The sequence below is a fragment of the Tamandua tetradactyla genome, chromosome 15 (genome assembly GCF_023851605.1).
Source record: "Tamandua tetradactyla isolate mTamTet1 chromosome 15, mTamTet1.pri, whole genome shotgun sequence".
In the NCBI taxonomy this organism is placed as follows: Eukaryota; Metazoa; Chordata; class Mammalia; order Pilosa; family Myrmecophagidae; genus Tamandua; species Tamandua tetradactyla.
In genome coordinates this window covers 47,859,879-47,872,745 of record NC_135341.1, presented here as the reverse complement: position 1 = coordinate 47,872,745, position 12,867 = coordinate 47,859,879, and the positions used below count along the sequence as shown (strand labels likewise).

Genomic DNA, 12,867 nt, shown 5'->3' with positions numbered 1-12,867 from the left:
CTTAAGATTGAGAAATCACTAACCACTAACTCTAGTTTAAGCTGCATTTCTTCAACATCCAAAGAGGCATTAATAAACCAATGTCACTAAGAAAAACTATAAGAGAATGTTTAAAGTATCTTCTTATCGTGCCTCAAATGTCTAAAGAGCAGCCTAACTAATTTGGCTTCAAGTTTTCAACTCAAGCCAAACAGTATATTTCCAATTAAACCAAATAAAATTAATAAAATGAAAGTGATAGGAAAAATTGATACACTTTAGATTTTTTTTCTTTTATAGTATTTCGCCGAATTTGTTCTCACAGCTACACTTAACCACAATCCAGTTGGCATGCACTGTCTTGAAAATGTAGCCGAAGAAGAGTTTACCTATATTTTAATTGAGACTAAATCAACTAAGATTTTCCTAGAGTATGCCATACTAAAAAATCTACCAATATTTTCCCTTGTTTCTCTGAAATATGCAACACTGCATTTTCTCACAGAATATGATAAAAATACAGAGTCAGAGACACCAACTCAGCAGCTCTGTTGACCTGGCTCAGGTCAGGGGCACCTATAAAGCCTCTCAAGTTAAGTTTTTACAACAAGGAAAGCCAAGAAACTTGTTTTGCTTGGATTGAAGACAACAGGAGTCCAAAAAGATCTTCAATTTCTGGAACTTTAAACTGAAGAAAGAGCTGAGATGTCATCCTTTCAAGTGCCTGCTCACCCATGTTGCTTCCTTCTAAAGAACTAGGAAAACACTACATTCCGGAATATATCGTGTTTGAGGATTCAAAACCTTAGGTTCACTTATTAAATCTTCTCAATATCACAATATAAGGCTATACGCTATAGAGTAGCTAAAATCCACGAAAAGGAAACCTGCACTACACAAAATGTCTGTCCAGTGCCCAAGGTGAGGGTTTTGAATGGAATCATTTCCTTTCTTGCTGCTCGATAAACTCCGGCAATTGCTGCACCCTATTTGTGAGGTCCGAGGGTGAAGAGGGCCAGTAATCCAGCAGGGACATGAAAGGAGACAGAGGACTCCAGTGCCCACAGGAACACACCATACCACATCCCTGGGAAGGAGCAGGGAGAAGTGGAGTTAGGGCACAGGGTCCCGTTGCCGACGCGCGGCACCAGCTTCTGGCTGAGGACCTGCTGCACAGCCGGGCTGAGCCCCCGCTGCCGCCGCTCCCTTCGAGCTCCATCCCGCCACCTTTCACCGCCAAGAGGTGAGAGGACAGCGCCCGATGAGCTGCAGGGCCCACTCTGCACCCCGCACCTCCGCCGCCTCAGCGTCACCTTCAGCCGGGGCCCTCTGACAGTGCGGTTTTAAAAACCTGGGGACTGACACTCACTTTATCCACAGTATGAGTAGAAGAGTAATGACATAAAGGAGTGCATGAAAAAAAAAAAAATCGGTCGGGAATACGGGGAAAAATACCCCTACATGAACTATGGAAAATAGTTATACTTTAATAATCTTTCATCAATTGTAGCTGGAACTACAGTTAAAAATAGTAGAGTTACAAACAAGTTATCATCGATTGTAACAAATTTTCTACACCAATGGAAGTGTTGGTGGTGGGGTGGTGTTTGGGAAGCCTGTATTTTATGCATGATTATTCTGTAGACCTGCAAGTTCTTTAATAAAAATTAATTAATTAAAAAAAAAACCCACCCTAGGTGGCCTAAGGGTACAATGACTGAGGAATGAAAGCGGGAACTATGGTGTATACATGGAATGGACTACTGAGCAGGGGCAAGAAGGAATGAGGTTGTGAGACATGCAACTAAGTGTATGAACATTAAGGACTATATGTTGAATGAAATGTCAGGAGCAAAAAGACAAATATTATCATGCCTCAATCATATGGACTAACTAGAATATAAAAACTGGGTGAACTGAAGTCGAGATTGTCAGGTGACCCTGTAAAGGGTCTGTGTCGTGCTACTTTCCTTTTTATGGATTTTAGCTACTCTATAGTATATAGCGTTATACTGTGATATTGAGAAGAATCCTGTGAACCACCTCAATGCTAGATTAGGTGGGCTGATAGATGATAAGCAGAGATTGAGAAGGGTCTTGGTTTGGGTCCCCAAGTAGCAGAGTCTGAGTCAAGGACTGGGGTATAGGTCATTTATTTGGGAGGTGTGAGAAGGAATGAGGAAGTGAGACAGGGAAGAGAAGGAAGCAGGTACCGGGTGTTACCCAGTGGCTTCTGCTCTGAGCACCTGGGGCTTAATCCCACTGCCAGTGGTCTGAGACCTGCAGCCCGTAGACCCTCTCTGCTCCCTGCTTGAGGAGGGAGGGCAACACAGTGAGTGGGGAGAAGAAATGGAAGAACAGAGAGGGGAAATAGGGAGGGAGACAGCCCCTCTCTTTTGTCTCAGTGCAGTTTTCTCGGTTCGAAGAAGGTCTAAGCCCGGAAGGGGGAAGTGCTGAACACTGGACTTTTTTAATACATAAGAAAAAAAAAAGGCTTTTAACACCGGATTGTGACTCAAAATGATATGAGATCTGACTGAGAAGTCCTAAGTGTAGGGGAGAATGAGTCGATACAGCAGATCTGAAGGGGCAGCAGCATACATTGCTAGTGGGAATGTAAAATGGCGCACCGGCTGTGGAAGACAGTTTGGCAGTTCCTCGGACCATTAAACATAGAATTACCGCATGATCTGGCAATTCTACTCCTCCGTATATACCCCAAAGAATTGAAAGCAGATATTTGCACACCACTGTTCATCACAGCATCATTCACAATAGTCAAAAAGTGGAAGCAACCCACGTGTCTGTCAATGGATGAATGGGTAAACAAAATATGGTATATTTATTCACTGGAATATGAGTCGACTTAAAAAAGAAGTGAAAGGCTGGTACATGCAACAACATGGAAGAACCTTGAAGACATCGGTTGAGTGAAATAAGCCAGAAACAAGGGATAAATTTTGTATGATTCCTCTTATATGAAATAATCAGAAAAAGCAAATTCATAGAGAGAAGGCTGAGTAGTGATTGCCAGGTGTGTGGGAGAAGGGAATGGGGACTTACTGTTAAATGAGTGTGAGTTTTGGCTTAGTATTACAAAAATAGTCTAGAAAATAGTGAGAAAATTGCACAGTATTGTCAATCTGCTTAATGTCAAAGAATTGTCCACTTGAAGTGATTAAAATTATTTTTATGCTATGTGTATTTACCACAATTAAGAATAAATAAATAAATAGAAGAGTCATTTTCTGCTGGAACTCTACTGGGTTCATTCATTCATTAAGCCTATGTCCATGGTTCTAACTTCACCCATAATAAAGCTCATGCTATTTTTAAGTTCTATATGTATTTTGAAAATTTGTCTAGAACCTGAAAGAGTTAGGGTATGACTGACTGGCTCCCACCAAATCCCCAGAAGCCAGTGAGGGCCCTTCTTCTGTGTTCTGATGTTATTTCCCAAGCAGAGGGAATGGAAGGGCTGAGAGCTGAGCAGCTGCCCTGATCATGCTGGCTACAGTCTTTCCCCCTCTGAGAGGCCCCCGAAGTTGAGATATAGTTGCTGAAGCCAAGACAGTAAGCTCTAAGAACAAGAATATTAATAGTAAAGCTGGAACTGGCATTCGGCCAGGGTGCAAGGGTACTGCTATCTCTGCTGCTTATGGCCAGTATGAGTTATTAAATAGCCTGAACATTGTCTCTGAGCAGTACACGGGCTTCACCCACTTGCTTGGTGATGACTTGATGATGGGCACCAAGGGATTCTTCTAACAGAGGCAATAGAAGGAAGGACTATGCTAGCCCAGAGCTTCACACAATTTAACACATGCACATATCCTGCAAGGATCTTGTTAAAATGCAGCTTCTGATTCATCAAGGGTGGGGCCCAAGATTCGGTATTGCTAACAGCCTCCTCTGTGATGCCAACACTGTGGTCTGCAGACTACGTTTTGGGTAGCAAAGATTTAGAGCAGTGGTTCTCAACCTTAGAGTCACATGGGGGAACTGAAAAAACAAAATTGACAGAGTCAGATTTCATCGATCTGGATGGGGAGGCTAACACTGCTATTTTTAAAAGCCACCCTTAGCCAAGAATCTATAAATTGCTAAATTGAGAAGCACTGATTTAGAATGTGTAAGACTAGTAGATATTATTTATTTATAGAAGATAAAAATGTGGCTGTAGCGCTAATAAATGCACAGGCAAAGTATTATGCTCAGTCTATTTCTCTTTGCACGGGTTTGAGAAAGGCCCATCTGCCCTCCTGTGCTTCCTGCCAATGCGTAGATACCTGCTGATGCAAATGCCCTTCCATCCTAACCACCACCTGCTGCAAGTGCCTCTACACCACAAAGACTAGACCTGGCCCCACTGAATGGATTGTGCTTGCTGTAAACTGTCTGTGCAGAAAGAAGGGAGGAGGGAGTATATATGTGCAAGAGACATCTATGCATCTGTGGTGGAAACTCTGAACACATCTACGGAAAATGCCCCTTGATCTCTGATGAAGCCTTCCTCCCTCAAGTCTCACAGCTAAAAATAATTTTTTTTCATGTGACATAGTAACAGCAATACTTTGAGGCCAGTTACTCTGAATAGTCCTTAAATACTTTGTTTACCCAAAGACAGAAAGAGTCCTAAGACCACCACAGGTACAGGTCGGAAATGGCTTGCCCAACTTCAGGCACAAGGAGTCCAACCCCTTAAATGGGAGGCCTCTGCCTAACACCACATCCAAGCCCGGCTTATTAGCAGGCTGTGAAATGTAATGGAAAGAATGCAGAACATGAGGCTGGGGTGAGTGGAGGTGGGGGTGGAGAGTCCCGTATGACTTTGGTTTGGTTGCTTAAACTCTCTGAGCCGGGGTTGTCTGAAATGTAAAATGAAGTAAAAAAGATGGTGGCCAGACATTTGCTGGGCATATTCTTTTGTGTGATATACCACATAAGAACCTTTATAGCTTTCATTTGATTAAATATCATTTGCTAAGGTTAAATTAATTAACATATAGTTAACAAAATCATAAGTGATTAACAAATATTTGTTCACGTTTTAACACAACTCCCCAGGTGCTGGTGATTGCTTAAACTCCTTCCTACATGACTCCCCAGCCTACCTAAATGGACTCCCCCAGGTTATGTGATGGCCAGTATGGAGTAAGTTGGGGGTCAGCTCTGCCAGGAATTCCCAGTGTGACTTGGGCAAGTCACTTAAACTCTTTCCCTCTGGTGGTCCACTCTGCTGCCTACTCAAGAACAAGCAGAACCTGAAGACCCAGGGCCTGGGAGGTGGGAAGGCCCTCAAATGCTGGTTCATGTGGCTTTGCAGGGTCCCTGCTTTGATTTCAGACAAAAGGGTCCTGAGTTCACTTGCCCCATACCACCATCTTCCCTTTCAAGTACATCTCACCCACTCCAGGCATTGCTGGGCTATGTTCAGAGCTCTCTGTGGAGCTACCAGGCCTTCAAAGAAAATATGAAACTGACAGTGTGGTAGTTAGGTTCAGGTGTCAACTTGGCCAGGTGAAGGTGCCTCGTGGACATGAACCAATGGTATGTGAAGTTCACCTGTCGCTGATTACAGCTGCGGTTGGCTAGGGGGAGTGCTTGCTGCAATGAATGATGTTTGATTTAATTGTCTAGATGCTTAAATGAAAGAGCTCAATATAGCATGGCCCAAGCAGCTCAGCATAGCTCATCTCAGCACTCACAATTCAGACCAGGCCTTTGGAAATGCAGAAAGGAATCAACCCAGGGAAAGCTGTTGGAATCCAGAAGCCTGGACAGTAGGCCAGCAGAGATTGCCCTGTGCCTTCCTGTGTAAGAAAGAATTTCAGATGAACGTTAGCTGCCTTTCCTCTGAAGAACTATACATTTTTAACTGAATAAATACCCTTTTATTAAAAGCCAATCCACCTCGAGTGTGTTGCATTCTGGTAGCTTTGGCAGACTAGAACAGACAGGAAGAGGGTTCTCTGGGTTTGGACAGTACATGGTGTGTGTATTTTCTCACTCTCCTGCAGGAATTCCTGTCCTCTGCAGAGATTGTCCCCCATCCCATTAGCTCTGGAAGTCAGTGCACACTCAGGCAAATTCGTTGGCTACCACTGAGCATCCTTGTTTTACTCTCTTCTCTTTTTCCCCAGGGACCCCTCTATTAGTGCTGGCATGTCCTCCTTGTCAAAGCTAATACCTCTGATGGACTCAGCTGCCAGATTTGCTGGATGTGGCCATATGTTCGGTTGTCAAATGATGGGGATACATGTGATTCCATATATATATATCCAGTTTATTGAATAAGCCTTGGAACACCCAATTTCCCCCCCAATGGCAACAATCCATTGCATTTTTAAGGAGTGTCAAAACTTCCCAAGAACTTTCATACATATTATCTCATCTAATGCATGACATCCTCAGAGAGGGTCTAGCTCCATTTTACGGATGAAGATCCTAACTCCTCAAAATGTGATTCATAGACTAGCAGCACTGGCTTCACCTGGGAACTTGACAGACATGCTGAATCTTAGGTCTCCAGAACTGCTGGATTTAGATCTTCAGTTTAACAAGATTCCCAGGTGATTTGTGAGCACATTAAAATTTGTGAAGCCTGAGACTAAAACTCAGAAAGGTTCAGTGAATCTCCATGGGTTCCAGAGTGACATAGTGGCTCAGTGGGATGACTCCCAGAGGAAAGCTTTTCTCACAACGATGCTTTACTCTCTGCCCCAAGGTCTGCCCAATCTCAAGGTTGGCTTTCAGATCACCTCCCTATCATCACCCCAAAGCAATGCAGTGTATGAAGACCCAAGTGTATGAAAGGTAACTGTTCTAATTTGCTAGCTGCCAGAATGCAACACATCAGAGACAGATTGGCTTTCAATAAAAGGGGATTTATTTAGTTAACATATAGTTCTTCAGAGGAAAGGCAGCTGACTTTCACCTGAGGTTCTTTCTTACATGGGAAGGCATAAGGCGATCTCTTCTGGCCTTCTTCCAGGCCTCTGAGTTCCAACAACTTTCCCCAGGGTGATTCCTTTCTGTATCTCCAAAGGCCTGGGCTGAGCTGCGAGTGCTGAGATGAGGTATGCTGAGCTGCTTGGCTATGCTACGTTGAGTGCTCTCATTTAAGTACCAGCCAATTAAAGCAAACATCATTCACTGCAGTAGGCATGTCTCCTAGCTGACTGCAGATGTAACCAGCAATAGATGAGGTTCACATGCCATTGGCTTATGTCCACAGCAATAGCACTAGGCACCTTCACCTAGCCAAGTTGACACCTGAATCTAACTACCACAGTAACACACTTCTGTGCAAAAGCTAAGATAGAAATTTATGTTGATTCTGAGAATGAGGAAAACAAAGGTGGAAAGAGAGAGAGAGAGATTAAGGGGAGAGAGGAAGAAGGAAGAGTGCCAGGACCTTGTGTAACGTGGTACAGTGAAGTTTCTAAATTCTTGATGGGATGGATTACTTTTTGTTCTATATATTTTTTCTAAGTGAGTGGGCTGTTTTACACAAAGTGTAGGTTTGGGGTGACACAGTAATGCCCGAAACAGACTTATACTACAGGGTGAGAGGCCTCAGTAGACCCTGGGACTGCACGGTTACTGGAACAATGGCCAGATTGTGTCTGGTTCTTCTTGGAATCCCCACACCCCCAAAATATTCCTTGTACAAATGAGTGAATGAATGAGAGCTGAAGAAGTCCATAGATATTATCTGCTTCAATCCTCTCTCTTATCATTTTGATCTGTTTGTTCGTTGTGTATTCTAAAGTTTTTAATAATAAGATAAGTTAAATATTACATCACGAAAATATAAATGTACAGTTAAAAAATAACAGTGTACCTACCATCCAAATTAAAAAGAACATCACATGAATATGCAACTATGTGATGTTATTAAGAATTACTGATTGTACATGTAGATTGGAATGATTTCTAATTGTTTTGTTAATTCTTTTTTTAATTAATAATAAAAAAAAAGAACATCACAGCACCTTCAAAACCTTCTGTGTGCCCCTTCCCAGTCTTACTCTTTTCTCACAACCCCATCCAGAGCTTGTAGTAAGACTTCCTGTTCTTTTCTGTAGAATTTTACTGTCTATGTATGTATCCTTGAACAATATTGCTAAGCTTTGCCCATTTTGAACTTTATATAAATGGAACCATACTGCATGTATTGTGTTGTGTCTTGCTTCATTAGCATAACATTATATTGTGAGATTCATCCTTGGTGAGTCTAGTTGCCATTATATACATTTTCACTGCTACTTATCCCATTGCATAATGATATCCCCATTATTGTTGATGGACAATTGGGTTGTTTCTGGAACTTTGCTATTATGAACAGTGCTGCTGTGTGTTATGTTGCATATAGCTCCTGGGGCACAAGGCAAGATTTGCCATCAGGTGAACATCATGGAATTGCAGGTCCCAGAGGATACACACATTCACCTTTGCCGGATAAGCCGAACTCTTTCCCAGAGAGATTCGACTAACCTATGCTTCCACCAGCACTGGAGAAGAGTCCCCACAGCCACAAAGCCTTACTGACACTTGGTCCTATTCCATTTAAAGTTTTCAAAATCTGACGAGTGTGAAATAGCAACTCATTATGCTTTTAATTTTAACAGTCCTGACTGCTGATCAGCTTAAGTACCTTTTCCTATGTCTCTTGGCCACCTGCATTTTCCTTTGTGTAAAGAGCCTATTCTAGTCTTTTATCTGTTTTTAAATGGAGCTGCCTTTCTTTCTTAGAGATTTTGTAATGTGTTGAAAATATTTTCCCTCAAATTTTTGGCTTTTTTTTCCCTTTCCTTTCCATATGATGCCTTTCATTTTAACATATCTGACTTTTTCCATGCTTTTCTTAAAGATAAGTGTTTTTGTTGGTGTGTCTTATTTACAATATGGTCCTTAATATCTTTTAAGAGTTTTATGGGTTTTCCTCTCATGTTTACATTTTTAAACTATTTGGAAAAATATTTTTTTGCTGGTGTGAGTAGGGGGCTAAAGTATTTTTTTTTCATATGGATAATAAACTGAACCAGCAATTGTTGAAAATTTTCCCCTTTTCTCACTGAGCTGCAATGCCAACTTAGCCATAAAACAAATTTCCACCTATGAGTAGGTCTATTTCTGGATTCTATCAGTTCTACATGCCATTCTCAGTGTAAAACCATGTGGTCTTGATCACCACAGCTTTATAAAATTATTTACATCTAGTTTGGTGAGACCCCACATTGTTCTTCTTTAGCAGTGTCTTGATTGTTATAGGCATTTGCATTTCTAAATAAATTTTAGAACTAGCTCAATCAATTACAGGAAAGCCTCGTGGGGATTTTTAAAAAATTTTATTGAATCCCTAAATCAGTGTGGGTGAGAACTGATATCTTTACCAAATTTAGTCTTCTAAAACATAAGCACAATATGTTGTTGTACTTATTTAGATAATCTTTAATGTTTTTTAATAAGGTTTTATAATTTTCTCTATAAGGGTCCTCGCTCAGCTTTTGCTAAATGTATATATAGATACTTCATATTTATTGAGTTATAAAATAATTCCTTTTTAATAAAATTGCACTTTATTATTATTTCATTTTATTTTTTAGGGGGTGCATGGTCTAGGAATCGAACCCAGGTCTCCCATGTGGAAGGCAAGCATTGCACTACTGAGCCACCATACACCCATAAAATTACACTGTATAGCTCTTGTTACTGACGTATGGAAGTGTTTGGATTTGTGTATTATCAACATTTCATTCAGAAATTTTGTTAAATTCTCTTACTACCTTTAATATTTTATCTGTAGATTCTTTTGGGTTTTTATATTTGTACATCTATATTTGCAGATTCATTTTTTCCATATCATCTGTAAATAACGACATTTTCATTTCTTCTTTTCCAGTCCTTGTGCCATTTTTTTCTTGATTCACTATGCCAGTTAGCATCGTCAGTACCAGGAAGAAGTGGCAATAGAGTGGGTGTATATTTCAAAGAAAACTTCCAACATTTCCACATTAATAAGTAACTGCTATAACTTTTTGTAGTTACATTTTCAAGTTAAATTTCTATCTTTAAGAATTTTTTCATGGAGAGATGTTGAAGTTTTCTCTTGAAAATTCTAATTTGCAATATACATGTAGAAAATGCTTATATAATAAGTGCATACATTTTCACAAACCAAACCCATCTGTATGACCAACACTCAGATCAAGAGACAGAATCCCCCTTTGCCTCCATCTTATCACCCCACAAATATAACCAATCTCCTGACTTCTAATACTGTAGGTTAGTTTTATCTGTTTTGTTTTAGTCCTTTGCCTAAATGAAATTATATAGTTTTTGTGTCTGGCTTCTTTTATCCAACATTATGTTCGTGGGATTCATCCATATATATTATTTCGTTTAATTGTAGAGCCATTCATTCTCATTGTTACAGTATATTCCATTGTGTTAATTTATCAGAATTTATCTATTCTAATATTAGTGGGCATTTGGATAGTTTCCAGTAGTTTATAATGAATAGTGCTGCAATGAATATATTATAGTAAGACTCTGTTTTAGTTTGCTAAAGCTACTGAAATGCAATATACCCGAACTGGGTTGGTTTTTACAATGGAGATTTATTAACTGACAGATTACAGTTCTGAGGCTGTAAAAAATGTCCAAATCAAGGCATCAACAGATGTTGCTTTCTTCCCGAAGACTGGCTACCGGCAATCCTGGACTTCTCTGTCACATGGCAAAGCACATGGTGGTGTCTGCTGGTCTCTCCCTTCTCTCCTGGGTTTCTTTGCTTTCAGCTTCTGACTGCTCCTACTGTGGCTTTCATTCTCAGTTTTTGTGTCTTTCTCTCACTTCTGTTTGTTTCTCTGAATTTCAATCTCTTATAAAGGACTTCAGCTAGAGGATGAGGACCCACTTGGGGCATGCCTCAGCTGAAATAACCTAATCAAAAGGTCCTACCCATAATAGGTCTACACCCACAGAAGTGGATTAGCTTTAAGAACTTGATCTTCTTGGATTCATAAAGCCTCCAAATCATCACAGTATCTTTGGCGAAGTCTATATATTTGTGTTGGGTATATACCTTAGAGTAGATTGATGAGCCATAGAATATGCATATATTCTACTTTAGTAGAAAATGCCAAACAATTTTTCAATGTGGTTTTATATCAATTTGCACTTCAACTAGTAGAGCAGGAGAGTTTCATTTGCTCCACATACATGTTGAATTTTATCAGTTTTCCTGCATTTATTGAGCTGGTCATGTGATCATTTGATGTTTCTCTATTAACCTCTTAATTTAGTGAATTATGCTCATGAATTTTTCTAACAAAAACCCACCCATTCATTCCTAGAATAATCCAGCTTGGTCTAGATGTACATTTTTGCACATTTCTTGATTCAGCGTGCTGCTATTTTGTCTTCAACAGTGAGATCAACCTGTAATTTTCTTTTCGGTAATGATTGTAGCTTTGGTCCCCCTCCATCTCTAACAATCTTTGACTCCCAGATTATCCAGTAGAGTTCTGAAAACTGCAGATTTGACTTCCTTCTTATTTACATGACTGTTACTTTGTTTAAATGTTCCCCAGGCAGAGGAACGAAACAGTTCCTCTATTAATCCTCCAATCCTGTCACCTTGGTAACAGGTGCATGTATGCTAAAGCCCCCAAATTAAATGAGATCTCACAAGACCACAAGGAACAGATGGAAAGCAAGATTGCAGGAGCAGAGGAAATGAGCCACCACATTCATGAACCTGAGGCCCACTCTATGGTTTTGACACCTGATGTCTCCAAAATGCTTCTACTTTGTTGCTGGGAGCACCTCTCTTTGGTGCTGGTGCATGATGATAAGTTCCTGGACCACAAGTCCCAATGTCCCCCACCCCTCCCTAGTTGCACCAAAGAAGACAAACCACAATTTTTTTCCCACACAGGAAATTGGTGCAGGTAAGAATTCATGCCTCAAGACAATATGTATCCTGAGCTACAGATCTTTCTTAGAGTAGCTTCTTTGAGAGAACAACACCTGAGAGTTAGATGAGGAGTGGGATATTTACATGATCTCAAAGAATCTCCCCACAAATGGTTTTTAAAATACAATGGGAAAAATGATAAATTTACTTTTGACATGCATCTTAACCAAACGGTTAAAGTAATTTTCACCAACATTGGGATTAATTTACATCATGTGCCCTCTGAGAAGGACAGGTCACTTTTTTGGTGTTTCTGCCAAACATGTTTAACCTGGGCCTAATCACAAAGAAACATTGGGCAAGCCAAAACTGAGGGCTATTTTACAAAATAACTGGCCTGTATTCTTAAAAAACGGTCAATGTCTTGAAAGGCAAAGAAGGAATAAGGCAGTTTCAAATTAAAGGTGAAAAAAAGGATGTGACAATGAAATGTAATGTATGATCTTGCATTGGATCCTCGACCAGGAAAAGAAAACGTTGTCATAAAGAAGATTACCAGGACAATTGGGGGAGTGGTAAAATAGGTATCATCCTAGTATTATGGAATCAATGCTAAATTTCTTGATTTTGACAATGCTACATAGGATACAGAAGGAAACATCCTTGCTCTTAGGTGGCTCACACTGAAGTATTTAGGGATTAAGGGACAGGATGCCTACAACCTTTCTCAAATGATTCAGAAAAAAACTATGCCTATGTCATGTATATACAGTGAGAGAGAGAATGGTAGAGCAAGTTTGGCAAAATGTTAACATTGGATAAATCTGGGAAAAGGATACACCAAAAAGCTTTCTATATTCTTGCAACTTTTCTGGACATTTCAAAACAATAAATTATAAAGAGGACTTGCATTTCTTGCCAAGAGGAAGTCACAGAGATAAAATGATAAAGGTCCTGTTTGT

At 40.2% G+C, this 12,867-nt stretch overlaps 1 protein-coding gene and 1 pseudogene across 3 annotated transcripts in view; one reads left to right on the top strand and one right to left on the bottom strand.

Annotated features, from left to right (window-relative positions):
* The window catches only part of CCR8 (C-C motif chemokine receptor 8), an 84,593-nt gene that overhangs the window by 34,670 nt on the left and 37,056 nt on the right, over positions 1 to 12,867 (top strand). The gene's annotated exons all lie outside the window — the stretch shown is intronic.
* LOC143657404 (transmembrane protein 170A pseudogene) lies at positions 803 to 1,198 on the bottom strand (annotated as a pseudogene).